Source organism: Lathamus discolor, chromosome 10 (genome assembly GCF_037157495.1).
Source record: "Lathamus discolor isolate bLatDis1 chromosome 10, bLatDis1.hap1, whole genome shotgun sequence".
NCBI lineage: Eukaryota > Metazoa > Chordata > Aves > Psittaciformes > Psittacidae > Lathamus > Lathamus discolor.
The window spans coordinates 392,356-414,136 of NC_088893.1; the positions used below are offsets into that span (position 1 = coordinate 392,356).

General features: G+C 48.7%; 1 long non-coding RNA gene across 1 annotated transcript; it reads right to left on the reverse strand.

Annotated features, from left to right (window-relative positions):
- Positions 1–4,161: 4,161 nt before the first annotated feature.
- On the reverse strand, positions 4,162–5,164 carry LOC136019986 (uncharacterized). The gene is made up of 2 exons (XR_010615145.1): positions 5,106–5,164; positions 4,162–4,858 (listed from the first exon to the last, which is right to left on the reverse strand). It is a non-coding gene; the product is annotated as an uncharacterized LOC136019986 (long non-coding RNA).
- Positions 5,165–21,781: the final 16,617 nt, after the last annotated feature.

Here is a 21,781-nt window from a genome sequence, read left to right on the forward strand (position 1 = left end):
TTCCTGCAAAATTTATTGCAGGATGGGCAGATAAGGAGTATCCCAAGCTAGCAGATGTTTGGGAGGCACTGTCTCTAAACTAACTGATAAGTAGAAGGATGGTGTGAAATCATTCATTCATGTTCAGTGGGGCCACTAAATTCCACAGACTTACAACACAAACATTGTTCTTTATTTTCGACCTAAGTTAGGCTAAAAGTACGTTAACCCTATGTTTTTCAGGCACTGGCTTTTCTTATACCAAGCTCCCCCCCCCCCTTTTCTTTTACCTTTATAAATTGTTTTTCTATGTGACTCCCTTTTGCTCAAGAGTTCTGGCCATTTTCAGCTTCTTGTCTAATCTTGTGTCTTTAGCGACCTTTGGGAACTCACAGCGGTTATAGCCACATAGCAACGGCTATGATTTGTGAAAGCCAATACGTTGATGTGCTTATTACACTCTTCCCCTCGCAGCCTGTCTCTTGGCCTCCCTCTCAAGGGAATTCCTCAGCTCACAACACATTGGAGTGTTTCCTCCTGCTCGTGGGGGATCTGAGCCTGCTCCTGGCTTTCATCCACTGCCTGGTGGGCTCTGGGGCAGGATAAAGGTGATAAAAGCATAAAGGTAAGGGGAAGAGCTGGCTGTTCCCAGACCTGATTCCTGGTGGGAGAGCTGTTGCCTTCATGGTCAACCAGAGCCAGAATGTAAAGCCTCTGGGGTTGCTGCAGCTCCTCTCAGGTTTAGGATCTCTTGGGAAGCTTTCATTCGAGGCTTCTCTGTGTGCTGTCGGTGGTGTCTGTTTCCAGCAACGACAGCAGAGGAGCAGGAGGTCTCAGTGATGAGGTTCAGTATCTGGGTCACTCACCATTGCCTCTGTGTGTTCTCTGGTGAGTTTTGATACTGGCAGAAGATGAGATGAAAGGAACATGTGCAGAAAGATGGAAGCAGGGCTGAGCTGCCCCGGGCAGAGGCCACTTGCGAAAGGGATTTGGAGGTGAGCTCTGGGTCCTGTGTTGAGGACACCAGGCGTGGGCAAACAAGGTGGCTGCTCTTTTCCTTTCCCTGTTGGGGTTTCTTGATAGCAAAACCTGGGCAGAGCCTCCTCTCCTGTGCATCCTAAAGAACAGGCTGATGCTTTGTGAGTCGTAGTGCTTGGTTCAAGGACTTAAGTCCTTTCTTTATGATGCGTATTGGCTTTGGAACTTAGCCAAGTCCTGCTTTTCCCTAGCTGTGGCTTTTCTTCATTTGCTTGAGCTTGCACATCAGAAGTGGAGAGTTCCTTTTCCTGTACTGAATTTTCAGTGTGTGTGCGCTGGAAAGTGTTCTTCCAGGACTGAGCGTTGGCTGTTCTACAAAACCTCATCTTCTGCCTGGCTGGAGACCACCAAAGGGACGAACAAGTGCTGTGGTGTATCTTCAGGTGCCTGGTAACTCTGGCTTGGGCTGTGTCAGCTCTCTGGTGCCCCAGTTCCTCAGTCTGTAGCGAGAATCCGGGAGTCTTTCAGGGTGTTGCAGCTCAGTCAGCATCTCTAAGGAGTTTCGTGGGCTTCACAGCAGTGTTTGGTCTCTTCTCACAAAGGAACAAGTGACAGGACATGAGGAAACAGCTTCAGTTTGCACCAGGGCAGGTTTAGACTGGAGATGAGGAGCAGTTTGTTCACTGAAGGGGTTGTCAAGCGTGGAACAGGCTGCCCAGGGCAGTGGTGGAGTCACCATCCCTGCAGGGGTTGAACAGATGTGTAGACGTGGCGCTTGGGGACGGGGTTTAGCGGTGGCCTCGGCAGCGCCGGGTTAATGTTGGACTCGATGATCTCAAAGGTCCATGTCTGTGACGTGGTGGCTGATTCCTGCAGCTGCCAGGAGCCGGGGTTGCATTTTGGTGGCTGCAGATCTGGCACTTCCAAGTTGGAATCTTTGTGCAGTGCTGAAGCTGCTGGTGACTTGAGGCCAGGAACCTCGTGAGCCTTTGCTGAAGGGGCACGTCCCCACCTCAGACCGTGTTCTGTTAGGAAACTGTTTCCAGGCTTTTCCCCCAGAGCTGCCTCTGGTTTAGTTTGTTCCTGCCCGGCGAGTTGTTGTCTGAGAGCATGGAATAGCTGATTTTATTGTTAGTGTTAGAAAAAGGGGCGAATTTTTTACGATAACTATATAAATAGTAGAAATGATTATATTTGAACAATTTATAAATCAATAGTGTGGCTTTGGAAATACTGTAATTTTGCAGTATTGTTTGTAGTTTCGTACCATAGTTATTCAGTAGCCAATGTTAACAATGGTAGGCTTGGTGGCAAGAGCCAACATAACCATATATGGTGAAGGGTATATGGGTGGATTTAAGAAAGTATTGTGAAAGTCTGTCGAAGCAGAAATTATGGACACACCAAGGGTAGTCAAGTGAGAATAAGAGAATGCTGGCGTCCACACAATGGTTGGTGTATATGCAAAGAGCAGAAAGGTGCTGCACATGTATTAGTTAATGATGTAATCCGTGTTGCATGTGTATTAGTGACCAAATTTTTAGTGTATAAATTGCGAACACGATGTGACGAGGTCGAAGCCAGATTTGGGCGAGTGCCCCTGGTTTCCCAGCGCTGCAATAAAGCACCTCATATAACCATTCCGGTGGTTATGTATTTATTCTTATGCTAACATTAGTGCCAACTTCGAGAGCTCTGCAATCTTCAGCCCTGGAGTGGAGAAGCAGGTTGGGCAGCCATAGCTGCAGTGTTGAAAGAGCATGGCGGAAAATCACAAGTCTTCGATAAGCAAAGCTCGCCGAGTCTGTGTCTCCCCAGTGGTGCCACATTTCTGTGCATTTGAGACCAAAGTGCTGTTAAATCCTGCTGGGTTGAGAGCTGCCCTCCAGGAATGGATAACCAGGACAGGGTGCTCTGTGTGGCTTCACATCTTAATGCTTGGAAGGTTTTGCCCTTGCATTGAGGAGCTGTTACAGATCTCCCTCTGAGAAATGGTCCCATGATCTCCAGGCTAAGATTTAACCCTGGCTGGATTCTCTTCCGTGCTGGTGGTGTCCTTCAGAAGCAGCAGAGATCCCCCTCATCCTCCTCCTCAGTGTTTTGATGCTCTTCTAGAACTGACCTAATGCCTGGATTCCTCCACTCCCTGTGCCTCTACCCAGGGTCACTTTTCTCTCTGTCCCATAGCTCTGTAGTTCTGCCCAGGAATGGGGTATTCAAAGTGGGGAGGCCAGAGAGAGGCCGAAACCTGCAGCAGATGAGGCTTTGGCAGCACGTTGTGGTCCTTTCTGGAATTGCTTTGTTGTGGTCCCTTCTGGAATTGCTTTGCCTGATAAATCCTGGGTGCTCATTGGTTTCCCAGGACTGTTTTCTGCTGGGAGTCACAAAGCAGGAGACGCCCTGTGTCTGCTGCTGCTGCAGCTGCTGCATTGGATGGGCTGAGGTTGGTTAGAAATCTCCCTGAGCCCCTGACGGTTCCTTGCTGTCCGTGAGTGATGGGCAGGAGCTGGGGGCAGGCAGGGCTCACGTGCAGCTCCAGCCTCCCTCCCGGTCCTCTCCTGCCCTTATCCCAGAAACGGGGGGAGGCCAACAAGAGAGAAGAGGCTGAAAATGGGCCTCCCAGCCCTCTTCGGCCTTTCCTTTGATCCCACCCACTTCTCCCCTCCTCAGTGCATGAGCTCTCTCTCACCTCTTGTGTCCATCAGTGATGACTGTGGGGATGCGTCCAGCTTTCCCAGAGTGCTGCCAGTGCCTGGCATGGGGATGTGGGGCTGGGCAGCAGCAGCAACTCCTGCGTGTGTGTCCCTGTGTGTGTGTCACCAGTGTCACCAGTTCTGTCCCGTCTCTCCCAGCAGCTCAGGCTGTGGTGCTCCGGCTGTGTGGCAGCTCCAGCCCGGCCTTGCTGTGGCTGCCCGGTGACACCAGGCCCGTCCTCGCTGCTGCCACTCGCTGCCACCACACGGTGCCGGAGTCCCTCAAGTGTGCCTGGCAGTTACACCGCGGCCAGCTCGGTATGTGCTGGCTCCTGTGTCCCTGCTCCCAGCCAGTCCTGACCCTGGTCCCTGGAAGTGATTTCAGTTACCTGTGTTCTTCTGAAATGGTTTCCCCAGGACCTCTTTGGTCTGGTCTGGCGTCTGTCTGCTGAGGCCAGTTAGATGTTGGTACTTGGGTTGATACGCGGATTGACTCCACAACTCGTTAAAGTTGTAAAGTAGGTATGCTTTATTCAGCGCTGAGGTGCATGGGGATCGTTCCTCCAAAGCATGCACACCCAGGGTCGTTTTTCCTTTACATTTATTCCCTTAAGGCATACATATGCATTAGATTACTGATACGCCTATACGTATTTAGTATGTGTCCCCGCTTCGTATTATAATGAGCTAGAAGGTCCTTTGCGCCTGCGCAGTGCCCCCTCTGGTCATGGGCAGGGGTCTCAAGATGAAGTAAATGAGTCTTCCTCCTGTGGGCAGGGATCCTCAAGATGAAGTAAACGAGTCTTCCTCTTCTTAAACTTTTCACCTTTTAATCTTCGCGCATGGCTTTAGGGTTTAGTCGGTACCTCATCCATAAATCATCAGCTTCTCCCCCTTATCAATAGACCCAGACATTCGCATTTCCTTGTCAATAGTTGCTTATCAGTAGAATCAGGCCTCTGTCTCCTCCCCTTATCAGTAGTTTGTGCCTTGTTCTGTTTAGTAAGCATGATAGGTGTTTACAACAGACAATACTTTTGTTTAAGCAAGGAATTCTTCTAACTCTCTTATACAATCCCCTGTATTGTTCCCATGTACATTTATTAACCCTGTATCACTGCAGGACGCAGTGGGCGTCTTGTACAAAAGGTTTTGCATTTTATCGGTGTATACGCACAAGAAGCAGAGGGCATCTCGTGGTTGGGGTCCTGCAAGAAAGATTTTGGTTTTACCCATATACAATCTGTCGTGGTTTAAACCGATCCACACAGCTCATCCACTCGCCCCTCCCCCCCCGACCCTCCCCACTCCCGGTGGGATAGGGAGGAGAATCAGGAGAATGTAACTCCCACGGGTTGAGATAAGAACAGCCCAGCAACCAAGGTACAACACAAATCACTACTGCTACCACCAATGATAATATTGATAAGAGAAAATAACAAGAGAATACGATACCACCGCCGAACGAGTTCGACCCCCCCGAAGAGAGAGAGTGCCCTTCCGGGTAACTCCCAGTTACCTCCCTGGGCATGACGTGCTGTGGTACGGAATACCTCTTTGGCTAGTTTGGGTCAGGTGTCCTGTCTCTGCTTCCTCCCGGCCTCCCCTCGTCCCCAGCACAGCATGAGACTCACAAAGTCCTTGGCCAGAATAAACATTACTTAACAACAGTTAAAACCAATCGGTGTTATCAGCTGTCTGCCCAGGCTGGAAGTCAAAACACAGAGCTTGAACCAGTTACTAAGAAGGAGCAAAACGGCTCCTGGTAAACCCAGGACACAATCGCAAGAAGCAGAGGGCATCTTGTGGTTGAGGTCCTGCAAGACGAGGTGGGCGTCTTGTAGAAAAGGTTTTGGATTTTACTGGTATTTGACTTACGTTGTGGCTTGTTATAGTTATGATTTTGGTCTTGTGATTTTGGTATTGGTGACAGACTGTTATAAATGTATTATTAATTGTTATCTCTGTTTCAAGTGTTGTAACTGTGGAGTGTCTATTTTGTGGCTATTATAGTGATGATTTTGGTCTTGTGATTTTGGTATCGGTGGCAGGTTGTTATAACTGTTGTTAGTTTGATACAATTTTAGTCTCTGTCTCAAGTGTTGTAACTGTGTGGAGTGTGTCTGTGGGATCCCGTGTGTGTGTGTGTGTGTGTGAGAACGTGAGATTGATAATGGGAAATCAGCAGAGGGGAGAGATCTTGAAAAAGAGTCCTTTAGGGTGCATTTTGGCACGTTTGAAAGAACTGGGAGGGTTTCCTGGGGGCTCGGTAAATGAGAAAACGTTGATAAAAATATTGTAACGGATGGTGGCCTTTGTATAGTTTGGAAGATCAGGAAAAATATCCTAAAAATGGAACTTGGAATTATGATACATTGTTGCAATTAATGTTGTTTTGAGGTGGCAAGGAAAATGGGGTAAGTAATGTATGCAGATATGTTTTTCACTTTAAGAAACGACCCCAAGTGACAGACGGAATGTGAAATTAATATACCTCTGCCAGATCCCTTAATTTTGGCTTTGGAAAAGGGCAGGGAAAAACTGAAAGCTAAGCTGGAGAGATGTTGTTCAGATTGTGATACTGGGGAAAGATGCTAAGGAAAACCAAGAGGGCAAGGAGGGGAGCTCGGGCAGTTCCTGTGTTTGAGCGTGGGATGAGTGCTGGGGAGGCAGAGGTGGAGGGATGTCGGGCGGAGGTGGGGGAGTGGGTTCGTCTCCTATGAGACCAGATCTGTGTGTGCTGGGGGGAGTTTGGACATTGGAAGAGAGATTGCCCTGGGGGGAGTGCCATGGGGTGGCTCCGGTGGCTGAATTGGAACTAGACTGATGGGGACCTGGGGAATCTACCCTAGCAGATCCACCTGTTAAATTAAAACTAGGGACTAGAGGAAATAAAGTGGAATTTTAGTGGATACAGGAGCAACTTATGCGGCATTAAATCAGAGGGAAAAGAATTTGTTACAGATTTGGGAGCTACTGGTCACCAAGAAAAAGAGGAAAAAAAAAAAAGGAGGCGTTCTTTCTGAAACCCTTAAACTACAAATTGGGAAAACAAATGGGAATGCATAAATTTTATGCATGCTAAATTCTCCGAAATGTTTAGGATGAGACGCAACATTTAAAGAAGGCAAAATGGAATTAAGAGTTAAAAATGATCAATTAAATGCAGTTTTGAGTTTCTCTTTAATTCAACAGAAAAGCAAACAGGAGGACCTCCCTGAAATAGAAGAAATCCTTAATCAGGTATATCTGGGAGTATGGGCGTGTGAAGTTCCAGGTAAGGCGAAAAATGCTTTGCCTGTTGAAGTAGGAATAAAAAGGGTGGTGGGGGCTGCCCAATTAGAATAAAACAATATCCCCCTAAAATTGCAGGGAAAGGGAATTAAAAATCATTGATAAATTTTAAAATATAAATTATTAATTGAATGTGAATTGGAATATAATACTCCTGTCTTGCCGGTAAAGAAATAAAGTTGCAGATTGGTTCAAGATCTCAGAGCAATCGACAAATTTGTAGAGGATATTAATTCAGTAATAGCTAATCCGTATACCTTATTGACTAAATTGAATAATAATCAGAAATGGTTTGCCGTCTTGGATTTAAAGGACTCTTTGTTTACCATTGGCCAAAGAAAACCAGAATTTATTTGCTTTTGAATGGGAAAATCCTGACACAGTAAGGAAAACCCGATTAACTTGGACAGTATTACCTCAAAGGTTTAAAAACAGTCCAGCGAGTTTTCAAAATCAGCACTGGCACTAGAATCATGGAAACCACCCACTCAGACGGGGACTCTGTTACAAGATGTGGATGACCTATTAATTGCCATAGAAACAAAGGAAGAACGTGTCCAGTGAATGGTGGGATTATTGAGTTTTCTGGGACTGAGTGGTTATTGGGTATCCAGACAAAAGGCCCAACTAATCCAAACCTGAGTTTCCTACCTAGGATATGAAATAACAGGAGAACAGAGAGAACTTGGAACTGCTCGAAAAGAAGCCATTTGTCAAACTCCACGACCATCGACCACCAAGTTGCTCCGGACGTTCCTGGTAATGACTGGACGATGCAGGCTTTGGATGCATGATTCTAGTGTTCTGGTAAGACCCCTATGTGAACTGTTAAAAGAAACCCCTCTCTCTTTGGAATGGACTGTTTCAGCAGAGGAGGGCTTTAGAAATTTAAAAGACAAAGCTAATGAGAACTGCAGCTCTGTGTCTGGATGTGACTGAATCCTTTTGGCTATATTCCTATGAAGAGCAGTGAATAGCTTTGGTGGTCCTTACTCAGAAACCTAGTGACTGCATGAGTAAGGTCCCTCTCTCCCAGCTCACCATGGACCTGACCCCAGGCACAGCCAGGCTGCCCTGAGCCAAACCATTGCTCTGTCTTACCTGCACTACATTAAAAACCCCAGCCATACAGAGCTGCAGTCAGGGGTGTGCTGAGGTTAACTGAGGCTCATCCCCAAGGGCACCCCCTGGTTTATGACTCCAATTAATTTATTTTTTTACTCCAATTACTGTTACCTTTTTTTCCCCTCCAGGAAAAGCTTATGTGCAAGAGCCCTTTAGGGAAAATAGGCTCCACGCTGGGTACAAGTTACTCCTGGGGACGTTCCAATTGGACACAGGAGGGAAATTTTTCACAATGAGAACAGTCAGCCTTTGGAATAATCTCCCCAGGGAAATGGTGGATTCCCCAGCACTGGATATTGTTAAGATTCGCCTGGACAGGGTGCTGGGACTACTCCATCCTGCTCCCTGCTCCCCTCTAAAAGCAAACCCCGCTTCAGAGATGGCAGCGAGCAAACGCCTCTGTGGCTGCCACAGCGCCGGCGGCCCCAGGGGAAGCAGCCGGTCCCTGGGACACCGCGACCCGGCCAAGTGCTGCCCGGAGCAGCCTGCTGGTAGCTGGAGCAGTTATCTCCAGATATGGAGAACACTCCCCAGCCCCAACAGTGATGGTGAAGAGAGGGACACTCACTGCCGGACGTGGTCCACACCGTGCCTACAAAATGAAGCATCTCATCTAGCAGTCACCCACGTGCAAATGCAGGTCTCAAAGTGGCTTGGAGTAAGCCTGTTTGATGCTACAGGTGCTAAGAGATGCTAACAAAGTGCTTTGGAAATAAGCCTGAGAGAAGGTATCGCTGAGAAGTATTTGCAAGCACTTTAATTTGATATTCCTTTGGTTTTAATAAAATTGACTTTTTCCCTGCAAGACAAGCTTAAATATTTGTTATTTGCACTGCAAATGTTAACAACAACAAAAATGCAGTAATATTTATGGGAAGTCAGGCAGTGAAGTGGGGATTGGAAGCAAGAAACCAGCTTTAAAAAAAGAGAATAAAACCAATTAAAATTGTCAGGAAAGCATTTGTAAGGAGAAACTCCACAGCAAACTCTGTAACACTTAGGTGGAAAGATCTCTGTCTCCAAGACAGTCCTGTTTTCCTTTCTCCAATTCTCCCCTCTTCCCTAAATCTAAACAAGCATTCTCGGCCCTTGAATGTAAAAAGAATGACTCTCTAAATGCTAAGGACCACTCCAAACCTGAGATTTCCGTCTGTTTATCAGCAATGCTTGTTGATGTTTCCACTTGGAGGAAATAAGGGTTTTTTTTCGGGGGGGGGGGTTTAGGGGTTTCTTCTTCCTTAGACTGCATACTCATTTATGAGCCCCACCACACTGTTGCAGCTGCGCATCAACTTTTTATGATTTTTTATGATTATTATTTATGAGGTAAAAATCAGGCACGATTACTGCAGAATAGACCCGATTCAATTAGACCTAACCATCACGGAAAGAATGAGCTTTAATCTTACTTCCTTTACCTCTTACTTAATTCCTTCCCTATTCATAGTGGGTTTCTCTCTTATTCACTTGAATCAGAATTGACTTCTTTGAAATTCAGAGGTGGGCCAGATTGCTGTTTCCCATACAAAGCTCAGCACAGTTCCTGTTTTTCCAGGCCATTTTACCAATGCACATTCATAGTTATTATCCAGCCTGATCTCCTGAAGTATTGAAAAGTGTCCCCTTTTACATATACTAATTTGTTTTCCAACACTCTAGTAGCTTTGCCTAAAGTCCAGGTCATTCTTTTCATAGGCTCCCATCGCTGTGGCTGTTGTTTGTCCCCTGGAAACGGGGTAGGCTGCTTGTGCTGCTGGTTTCCCCAGCTGATATCCAACACAAGTCACTTCTGGTTGCAAGAAACCACATTCATCATTAAAAAAGCAAAGTACTGAATCAGAGCCTTCCTCTGCTCCAATGTGCCCATAGTTTATAGCGGGGCACCTTCATGTATTTGCAGATAGTCACTGCAGGTTTAAGATGCTGAAGAGGGCAGGTCTTGACCTAATGGGACATAGAAGCCTCATTTGGACCTCTTGGAAGAAAAACACTTTTAATTAACTTGTGCTGAAAAAACAGTGTTTCACAAACATGATGGTTGTGACCTCCCTTACATCCCAGTGCCTGGGACCACACTAAATTTAACAGCAGATTCACCTGAATGCCTTAGATTTACCACTGTGCTGAAGCCTCAAATGAAGCTGCCACAGGGAATGCTCCCCACTCTCCCACAGCTTCACAACCATACTGTTTGTATTTACTCAAATTACCCAATTAACCATTCCCTGAGCAGGCGGAACCACTGGAAACAACTTCCAGCCGTACGTAAATACAGAAAGACATCAACTCGCTCACACTTCCCTGAACAACCCTTTCCTCAAGCCAAACCCAAGGTAAATAAGCTTCTACACTGAGATACTAGAGTTGGCAGGCACAAGCACCTTCACTGATAAACACTACTAGTTAGAATCAGTAGGTACCAAGACAAATCTCAGCTTTACAGGAGACACTTGGGGCCTGAGATGCGTGTTTCAGATGCAAAAGTAAAAGCAGGCACTGAAACCAGTGTATATCCATGGGAAACCTTCACTTTTCGGATAAGGCCACTGGAATGCATGCAGCAGGGCTAGAATTTAAGAGGTGACTCCAGAAGTCCGTATCATATGTAGCTTTGTTCGTGCTTTACTCTGCTGTGCTCAGCCTAGAGCAGGCACCGGAGAAGTTGGATTCAAATGCACTTTGAGGTAGGAAAGTGAGGAGAGACAGCAATGTGCATGTCACCTTTCAAAGCTCACTGTGTGCTGAAGATGCCCAGCAACAACTTTCAAACCTGGCTCTTTTCCTGAGGGAGCAGAGTTCAAACATTAGTGCTTTACTCTGCTGTGCTCAGCTGAGAGCAGGCAGCGGCGATGTTGGATTCAAATGCACTTTGAGGTAGGAAAGTGAGGAGAGACAGCAAAGTGTGTGTCACCCTTGCAAAGCTTACTGTGTGCTGAAGATGACGAGAGAGATCTTTCACTCCAGGCTCTTTGGCTGTGGGATTAGAGTTCAAACGTTCGTGCTTTACTCTGCTGTGCTCAGCCAAGAGGAGGCACCAAAGATGTTGGATTCAATGCACTTTGAGGTAGGAAAGTGAGGAGAGACAGCAATGTGTGTGTCACCCTTCAAAGCTGGGTGCTGAAGAGGCCCAGCAGAATTATTCACTCCTGGCTCTTTGGCTGAGGGAGCAGAGTTCAAACATTCGTGGTTTTTCAGTCACGGGCTGCTGTATCGGACACCTGGTTTGCTGGTGACAGGCGGGATACAAGAGTCCCAGAGAAGAAAAAGGGTTTTGGGGCAGGAGTTAGCAGGGCTTATTGACAGGGCTTTAAACTAGTTATGAAGGGGGGAGGGGATTTAACTGGGCCTGTTGGGGACAAGCCCAAGAGGAGCATGCTAGGGATTGAAGGATGGCGGGCTAAGGAGGACTATCAATCTCTTGTTCCATTTGTGGGAAAGGATAGCTTTTTAGACCCTGTCCCGCAGGGGAAAAAGGGTACTAGGACTGGCTCCCTGAAACGCCTGTACACCAATGCACGCAGCATGGGGAATAAACAGGAGGAGTTAGAAGTCTGTGTGCGGGCTAAAGGTTATGATCTAGTGGCAATTACAGAGACATGGTGGGACAGTTCACATGACTGGAATGTGGTCATGGATGGCTATGTCCTTTTTAGGAAAGATAGGTCAGCGAAGCGAGGTGGTGGAGTTGCTCTTTACGTGAGAGAGCAACCAGAATGTATTGAGTTCTGTCCGGGGTCGGATGAGGAGCAAGTGGAATGTCTGTGGGTACGAATTAAGGGACAGACTGGCACGGGTGATACAGTTGTGGGGGTCTATTACAGACCTCCTGATCAGGATAAAGGAGTTGATGAGGCTTTCTACAGGCAACTGGAAGTAACCTCGCGACTACATGCCTTAGTCGTCGTGGGGGATTTTAACTACCCCGATATTTGCTGGAAGACTCACACAGCCAGTCATTCACAGTCTAGGAGGTTCTTCGAATGCATTGATGATAATTTCTTAATGCAAATGGTGGACGCACCAACTAGGAGAGCAGCGCTGCTAGATTTAGTACTCGCCAACAAAGAGGGTTTGGTCGAAGCGGTGACGGTCAATGGCAGCCTTGGCTGCAGTGACCATGAGATGGTGGAGTTTAGGATCCTGTGTGGGAGGAATAGAATACCTAGCAAAGCCACAGTTCTGGATTTCCGAAGGGCCAACTTTGGCCTCTTCAGTCAACTGCTAAGGGAAGTCTCATGGGAAAGTGTACTAGGCGGTAAAGGGGCTCAAGATAGTTGGTTAGCATTCAAGGACCGCTTCTTCCAAGCTCAGGATCGGAGCGTCCCAATGAGTAGGAAATCAAGTAAGGGATCTAGGAGACCGGCGTGGTTAAACAAGGAGCTGCTGGGCAAACTCAAGTGGAAAAGGAGAATCTATGGATTATGTAAGGAGGGGCTGGCCGCTTGGGAGGAATATAGGACAGTGGTTAGAGGATGTAGGGAGGCAATTAGGACAGCTAAGGCCTCCTTGGAACTCAATCTTGCTAGTCGGGTTAAAGGCAATAGAAAGGGCTTCTTCAAATACATAGCAACTAAAACTAACACAAGAGGCAATATAGGCCCACTGGTGAACGAAGTGGGTGCCCTGGAGACAGAGGATATAAAGAAGGCAGAGGTGCTGAATGCCTTCTTTGCCTCTGTCTTTACTCCTGCAGACTCTCCCCGAGGGCCCCGGATTTCTATAGCCCCAGAAGGAGTCAGGACAAAGGAGTTTGCTTTGGTAGATGAGGATTGGGTTAGGGATCAGCTATGCAATCTGGACATCTGTAGATCGATGGGTCCGGATGGAATGCACCCACGGGTGCTGAGGGAGCTGGCGGAGGTCATTGCTAGGCCACTCTCCATCATCTTTGGTAAGTCATGGGAAACGGGCGAGGTGCCTGAGGATTGGCGGATGGCAAAGGTCACACCAGTCTATAAGAAAGGCAAGAAGGAGGACCCGGGTAATTATAGACCGGTCAGCCTTACCTCCATCCCTGGAAAGGTGATGGAACAAGTTATTCTTGACTCCATCACTAGGCATATCAAGGATGAGGGGGTCATTAAGAACAGCCAACATGGTTTTATGAGGGGGAAGTCATGTATGACCAACCTTATAGCCTTCTATGAGGAAGTGACTAGGTGGAGGGATGATGGTAGAGCGGTAGATGTATTTCTTCTTGATTTCAGTAAGGCATTTGATACTGTCTCCCACAGCACCCTCATAGATAAGCTAAGGAAGTGTGGGCTCGACGATCAAGTAGTGATGTGGATCGAGAACTGGTTGAAAGGAAGAAGGCAGAGAGTTGTGGTCAATGGCGCAGAATCTAGCTGGAGGTCTGTGACTAGTGGAGTCCCTCAGGGGTCGGTGCTGGGACCGGTGCTGTTTCATATTTTCATCAATGACCTGGATGAGGGAACTGAGTGCACCCTCAGCAAGTTCGCTGATGACACAAAACTGGGAGGAGTGGCTGACACACCAGAAGGCTGTGCTGCCATTCAGCAAGACCTGGACAGGCTGGAGAGTTAGGCGGGGAGAAACTTGATGAAATTTAACAAGGGCAAGTGTAGAGTCTTGCATCTGGGGAAGAACAACCCCATGTACCAGTACAGGTTGGGGGGTGACCTGCTGGAAAGTAGCGAAGGGGAAAGGGACCTGGGGGTCCTGGTAGATAGGAGGATGACCGTGAGCCAGCAATGTGCTCTTGCGGCCAAGAAGGCAAATGGCATCTTAGGGTGCATTAGAAAGGGTGTGGTTAGTAGGTCAAGAGAGGTTCTCCTCTCCCTCTACTCAGCCTTGGTGAGGCCGCATCTGGAATACTGCGTCCAGTTCTGGGCCCCTCTGTTCAAGAAGGACAGGGAATTGCTTGAAGGAGTCCAGCGCAGAGCCACAAAGACGATTAAGGGAGTGGAACATCTCCCTTATGAGGAGAGGCTGAGGGAGCTGGGTCTCTTTAGCTTGGAGAAGAGGAGACTGGGGGGTGACCTCATCAATGTTTACAAATATGTAAAGGGTGGGTGTCAGGATGATGGAGCTAGGCTTTTTTCAGTGATATCCAGTGATAGGACAAGGGGCAATGGGTGTAAACTGGAGCATAGGAAGTTCCACGTTAACATCAGGAAGAACTTCTTTACTGTAAGAGTGACAGAGAACTGGAACAGGTTGCCCAGGGGGTTGTGGAGTCTCCTACACTGGAGATATTCAAGGCCCGCCTGGACAAGTTCCTGTGTGATGTACTGTAGGTTACCCTGCTCTTGCAGGGGGGTTGGACTAGATGATCTTTTGAGGTCCCTTCCAATCCTTGGGATTCTGTGTGTGTGATTCTGTGTGTGTGACCCCTGGCTCTGGCAGCCTCTGCCCCTCTCCCACTGAATGGCCCCAGGAGAGACAGCACCGCAGCTCCTGGGAGCTGGTAAACCCCAAACGGGTGGGGATGGGCCTCAGATGGAAAACAATTTGGATATGGGGAGGATCCCCATCCGCTCTGGACTCCCCAGGTGGCTCCAGAGCACCCAAACACGGGGAGGGGCCAAACAGAAATGCGCCAAAAAGGGATAGTTGGTGACGTATTTGGAGTATCGGGGCTGGGGGAAGTGAGGATGGGAACGCCGGCCCGGCTATTTTTAACTGAGCATTGAGCCGAGCAGTGGCAGGTTTCCTTCCTCTTTCTCTCTCCTGAGCGCTGAGCAAAGGAAAACTAGAGAAACCTCCACAAACCTCCACTCTGAGGCAGGGAGGCCCAGGAGAAAAAAAAAGAAGAAGAACCCAGCACATTTCTGTGCAGTGTTGGGATGGATGGATTGGGTTGGGAATGTCTCTGTGAAGTGGGAGGATACAGCAGTGACCCTGCTGAGGCTTTTCTAGCAAGAGAAATGCAACCAAGGACAAAAGGGACTGGTCTGACAGGGGAGTCAAGCTGGAAGGGACAGGGGAACAGAAAAAGCAGCAGGATTTTTCTTTCCAAAAGTCCCAGGCTCTTGTTCCAACACTTCCTAAACAAGAAAAAAGGGAATATCCCCATTTCAAGAAAGACGGATTTAGTTCCATTTAAGAAAGAGAGGAACTCAAAATGACAAAAAGTTTTGTTTGTTGTAGCTTTCTTTCCCAGAATCACTCTATCTTGTTGTCTTGAAAGAAGCAGCCAAGCCACAACTCCCAATTTGATGCCAGCACCAAAAACCCCCTCAAAGATCTAAAACTTTGCCATCAATTACCAACACACACCTACAGTGCCAGGACACCTTATTCTTCTGGGTGTATCAATACCCCAAACCATGTGGACCACATCCCTGCCCGCAGGATGGGCCAGCCAGGACCGAAATCTCATTGTCTTTCCCTGGAAAACACAAAAATGTTTTGCATCAAAAAGCTTTAGAGAATAGGCTCATTCAGTGGTGTCATCACTGTATTTACAGCTTCTGCTAGTGTCTGTGTTTTGCAGGTAGCCTGCAAAGGAGTGGAAACATTACGTGGAGTGAGATATATGTATTTAGCTATGCATAACTCGCAAATACATCAAGCGCTACCTACGCGCCACATCGAAGGAATTGTTTGCCAAATACTTCACCCGCTGCTGTTGGTTTCTCCGAGTCTCTTCCCTGAAAAGAGAATCTATCCTACATTAATCAGAGAGCAAATACAAAGCATGACAGGAACAGCTCTTGGCTCCACCAAGGAGGAACGCGTGCAATTGCTCAGTTCCTTTCGGTTTGGATGCTGAGCCAGAAACCCTGGTGAATGCCCCTGCCATGGGCAGGCACACCTTCCACTAGACCAGGTTTCTCAAGTGGCTTTAGTAGGTGTTACATTGTCACTGGGCTTGGATCCAGAAACCAGGGGCTAAGGAGGCAAAACTAAAACAAACAGCACACACCCCCCACCCCCTCCCCCCACATGCCTTTGCAATTCTCCTCTTCCCGTGGCTCCAGGGGCTGGGGCTTCAGGAGCAAACACATTCCTGATGTGTACACTAACATCTTGAGCAATGGTCTTTTTCCCTCAGTGCCTGGAACCCAGCTGGGATAACCCTGGGAGAGCTCAGGGGGGACTCTCCAGCTTCCCACAATGCGAGCCACATCCCAGTCATGTTTGTGTGGGTCCCTCCTGGGTCCCCAGCCAGGGCTACCACCGCTGGGGACACTTCTGCTGGCAGTGGCCCAGCCCCCCCGCTGACCACAAACCTCATGCTAAGCCACTGAGGGTTCACCAAGGGGAAACACCACTTCTCATCCTTCCCAAACCATGGGCCATCTGCTTCCTTTTACTTCTTTTCATATCATTTTTATAAAGGTGCAGCTCGACTTTGCTCTCGTTTTCTCTCTTGCCCAAGGACAGAGGCTCATGTAGTCACTCCATTCCAGCAGGCTCCCTCCATTCCTGAGTTTTCCCACACAACAGTTCTTATCTGCACACAATTCCCTGCCATGGCAGGTTGCTCCTGGGAACCTCTGCAGTACTGCAGCCACTGGGCCTGTGCACGGATGACGAGGGGAACCCAGCAGCCAAGGGGACAAGGCACCCACCTGCCCCTGGGTGATCGAGGGGCTGCAAAGCAAATCAACTGCCAAAATGTCCCCCTCGCATGTTGGGCAGGGATGAGCTGGGGCTCTCGGATGGAGGTGGGATGGAGCTGGCACCAGCGTGGCGTCACTGCGGTCAGGATGTCAGGAACAAGCGTGCCACAAGAGTCGAAGCTGGGAATCCGGAAATAAAAATATCAGCCATGATGTCAGGCTTCCTGAAAGCATGATTGACTGTTTAATTCCACACACATGCACACTCCTCTCCTCCCAGCCAGGGTGACTCAGCCCTGGCACGGCTGCAGAGGCTTCTCCTGGCTCCTGCCCTTGCCGCGAGAGTGGAAAACGCACCCTCTCTTAAGCGGCGGCAGCAATAATCATGGCCAGCACTCACAGGGCTGGTTGACTGCTGCCAGCTCAAACAGAGCTGGAAGCACTCTCCCACACTCAGCCGGGGCAGCAGAGGCACCCGCTGCTGAGAAACCACTCTCCATTGCCCTGGCATGCTGCTGAACCCCAAACCACCAGCCCAAGGGATGAGGATGCTGGGCATACGAGGCAAGGGACCTCCTGGGGTGGGAAAGCCAAAGCTGTGATGCTTAAAATGCTACCAAGCCAGAGCACTGCTGCTGTGCGATGGCTTCTGCTTCCATGGCCATGGGGCATGCTTCCCATCAGCCCATGCCTGCACTGGCCTTAGTGCTTGGCAGGACCATGCATGCAGAGGAAAATAAATCCATAGCTTGAGGGAAGAAGATAAGCTCCTTGGGATAACCCATCTCCTAGAGCCATTTCTTTTAGTCAAGTGCAAAGCTGCAAATGCGAAAATTGAGCCAACAATTTGAAAGCATCAATCCCACACGAGGGAATTAGAAAAATACTCTCAGAAGAAAATGGGCTCCTCTGGGGCTGGCTTGAAGCAGAGCTGCCTGCTCATGGGGCCATTTGGGCCGGGTTGCTTTTGGTTTATTTTAACTGGTTTTAGTATTTGCAGGTCTTAATCATTTACTAAGCAAAAGTAGCCCACTACAGCTGGGAACATAACCCTTCAACTGGCCCAGTTTCCCTTCCCAGCAGCAGAAGCACTCAGTGATTCTAAAGTTCACCTTTTGTCATTGGCTTCGAGGCTGCTGAGCACAGCACTGTGCTTAAACCGAGCTGCCCCCAGACTCATCCCTCCCCTGTTTCATTTCCACCTCCCAGCTGTAATTTTGCAAGGCTGTTTCTGCAGGAGGAGGCCAGAGGCACCATGCTTCCCACGTGTGTCACCTTGTGCATGTCCTCCTGTGCTGTGGCTGGCAGTGCAGGATGCCCACCAGTGTGCTACAACCCCAACAGCGTTCTGGGGCTGTGCTGTGTCCCCTGTGTGTGGGACGAGTGGTTTCATGGGAGTTGGTGTGCTGCGTGACTGCCTGCCTGCCTACCTCTTCTGGAAGTCTCTCACGCCAATCTTGGCTTTTACACTAGTTTTACTCCCCAAGTTTCTAGCTGTAGACATGCAGCGAGTCCTCTTCCAAATGCAAACCCCAGAATTTATACATTTAGAATCCATCATTTACTTTAAAAGCCCAAATTCACTGCTCTCAGGCCCAAACTCAGGGCTCTGGAGGGAGAACCACACAGGGCATTTCCTGTTACCGGTGGGATGTGGCTGTAGGACTTGGCTTCCTTCATCACCCCTGACCAGACCACCCTGCTCACCACAGGCATCCAAAGCCCTGTGGCTCTGCACAACAACACCCCCCCAAAACTGGAAAGCAAAAGCTGTGGTGTTTCCCTTTGCTTTTTCCATGCTGTAAAATGACACTGGCCTATCTTCTAACTTCCCTATGAGGCCAGAAGTTCTCTCCCCCGCCAGGGTCAACCTGGGCACGCAAGAACATAAATCCCAAGAAGCACTTTAAGCTAAATACAAAGAGCCAAACTGACTTTTGAAACAAGCATCCCAAGGAGCATAAAGCCTAAGAGGGTTTGCAAGACACCCAGCCTGCATCTCTCTGAAGACAGAGCAGAGCTGAGCCTTTGTCTCCCACATCAGAAGCAGCCTGTGATAAAAAGAGTGGAAAAAAAGGGAAGTCACAAGAACATTTGCTGCTGGAAACTGCTCATGGGGAGGACGCGATGTCTGGAAGGAGCCTGTGGCACACAGCATGTGCCAAGGAAAGGGACAAGATGTGCTATCTCCTCACCCACACTTGGTGTGAGACACAAAGAGCATCCCCCAGGCTGGGGGGACCCTGGGCTCCTGCCTGGGCACCATGGTGCCCACCACGAGCACCCTGCACCCCGAGAAGAACCAACCAATCAGTTCAGTAGATTTCATTTGAAGACGGTGAGGAGGCGGCTCTGCAGATGGCATCAATACCAGTTCTGCTGCCGACTCCACGGTGTGTCATCGGTTCTGCTCAGCCTGAAGAGGTGCAAGTAGAGAAAACAATGTCATTGTTGCTAGGATTTTCGGGCTCCGGCTGCCTGGCCAAGCTGAGAGTGTGTGACAGGGCTGGGGAAGGACAGCCGCGAGGAATGGTGTTATCTCAGCTGAAGAGGAAGATGAGTAACTTTCCTAGAGGCTGAGTCCTTTCAGTGCACAAAGGCATTTTTTGAATCAGATTTCAGGTATCAGCAATGTTTCTTGCTCCTTTGGGCTTCAAGAACATCAGAGCCTGTGCCTGCTGTGAATTTGGGGGATGGTGACAAGAGCCACCCCGAGCTCTGAACTCACAGAAACATCTCAACCTCGATGCACAAAACCACCAGAAATTGTTATATATCAGACACCCGACATCCCTATTTACCCCTGAAACACTCCTTCAGTGCCACACTGGACACAACTGCAGCAACGAGCAGCGAAGCTCCCTTAGACCCCCTCACGTCTCATCCCACCGCAATGCCAACACAGGAGACATGGCACAAGGCAAATGCTCCAGCAGCTTCCTGCGTTGCCCTGCCTGCCCCAGGCTTGCAGTAGTACAAGAGGTATAGCACCTGCACAGGATCCACAGGAGGTCTGTGGCTTTTGGGAGCCTGAACCAGCCTCATTCCAGTCCTCATTTGTTGTTGCGGGCAGCACTATCACCCCACTGGAAACTGGCATTTCTTTCTTAAAAGCTCTGTGCCCAATGACTACCAGCTCCAAAACTGTTTGGTGGGAGGCACACATCTCTGAGAGGTGATCATAGAATCATGGAATGGCTTAGAAAGAACCTTAGAGCTCATCCAGTTCCAACCCCCTGCCACGGCCAGGGACACCTTCCACTAGAGCAGCTTGCTCCAAGCCCTGTCCAACCTGGCCTTGAACGTGCCCTCCTCGCGCAACCCCACGCTGCCTGGAACGTGCCAGGAACATTCATTTCCACTTCATTGACCACCGATCCCATGCACAGCCTGGGAAGAGCAGCCAGAGGCTGCTTTGTCTGGGACCTGACACCATCCCGTTCCAGGCACCAGCAACAGGACACAGGGCAGCCCCGGAACCGGGCCGAGAGGATGGGGATGAGGAATGGCCTCGCACAGGGAAGTCTGCGAGTGCTCCAAACATCTGACATCCAGCCCAGCCAGGTTCTCGTCCCTGAAAATACAGAACCCTGACCTATTTCCAGGGAACGTGAGCACCCCTTTAAACAAATCCCTGATAAATGAAGGCAAGGAACCATTTCCTCCCTATTTCCTTCCATTAGAAAAAAAAAAAAACACTACCACTAATCACCAATAAAGAAATAAAAGCCCTAAACGAGCTGCTAGTGACTGCATGAGTAAGGTCCCTCTCTCCCAGCTCACCATGGACCTGACCCCAGGCACAGCCAGGCTGCCCTGAGCCAAACCATTGCTCTGTCTTACCTGCACTACATTAAAAACCCCAGCCATACAGAGCTGCAGTCAGGGGTGTGCTGAGGTTAACTGAGGCTCATCCCCAAGGGCACCCCCTGGTTTATGACTCCAATTAATTTATTTTTTTACTCCAATTACTGTTACCTTTTTTTCCCCTCCAGGAAAAGCTTATGTGCAAGAGCCCTTTAGGGAAAATAGGCTCCACGCTGGGTACAAGTTACTCCTGGGGACGTTCCAATTGGACACAGGAGGGAAATTTTTCACAATGAGAACAGTCAGCCTTTGGAATAATCTCCCCAGGGAAATGGTGGATTCCCCAGCACTGGATATTGTTAAGATTCACCTGGACAGGGTGCTGGGACCGCTCCATCCTGCTCCCTGCTCCCCTCTAAAAGCAAACCCCGCTTCAGAGATGGCAGCAAGCAAACGCCTCTGTGGCTGCCACAGCGCCGGCGGCCCCAGGGGAAGCAGCCGGTCCCTGGGACACCGCGACCCGGCCAAGTGCTGCCCGGAGCAGCCTGCTGGTAGCTGGAGCAGTTATCTCCAGATATGGAGAACACTCCCCAGCCCCAGCAGTGATGGTGAAGAGAGGGACACTCACTGCCGGACGTGGTCCACACCGTGCCTACAAAATGAAGCATCTCATCTAGCAGTCACCCACGTGCAAATGCAGGTCTCAAAGTGGCTTGGAGTAAGCATGTTTGATGCTACAGGTGCTAAGAGATGCTAACAAAGTGCTTTGGAAATAAGCCTGAGAGAAGGTATCGCTGAGAAGTATTTGCAAGCACTTTAATTTGATATTCATTTGGTTTTAAAAAATTGACTTTTTCCCTGCAAGACAAGCTTAAATATTTGTTATTTGCACTGCAAATGTTAACAACAACAAAAATGCAGTAATATTTATGGGAAGTCAGGCAGTGAAGTGGGGAATGGAAGCAAGAAACCAGCTTTAAAAAAAGAGAATAAAACCAATTAAAATTGTCAGGAAAGCATTTGTAAGGAGAAACTCCACAGCAAACTCTGTAACACTTAGGTGGAAAGATCTCTGTCTCCAAGACAGTCCTGTTTTCCTTTCTCCAATTCTCCCCTCTTCCCTAAATCTAAACAAGCATTCTCGGCCCTTGAATGTAAAAAGAATGACTCTCTAAATGCTAAGGACCTCTCCAAACCTGAGATTTCCGTCTGTTTATCAGCAATGCTTGTTGATGTTTCCACTTGGAGGAAATAAGGGTTTTTTTTGGGGGGGGGGGGGTTTAGGGGTTTCTTCTTCCTTAGACTGCATACTCATTTATGAGCCCCACCACACTGTTGCAGCTGCGCATCAACTTTTTATGATTTTTTATGATT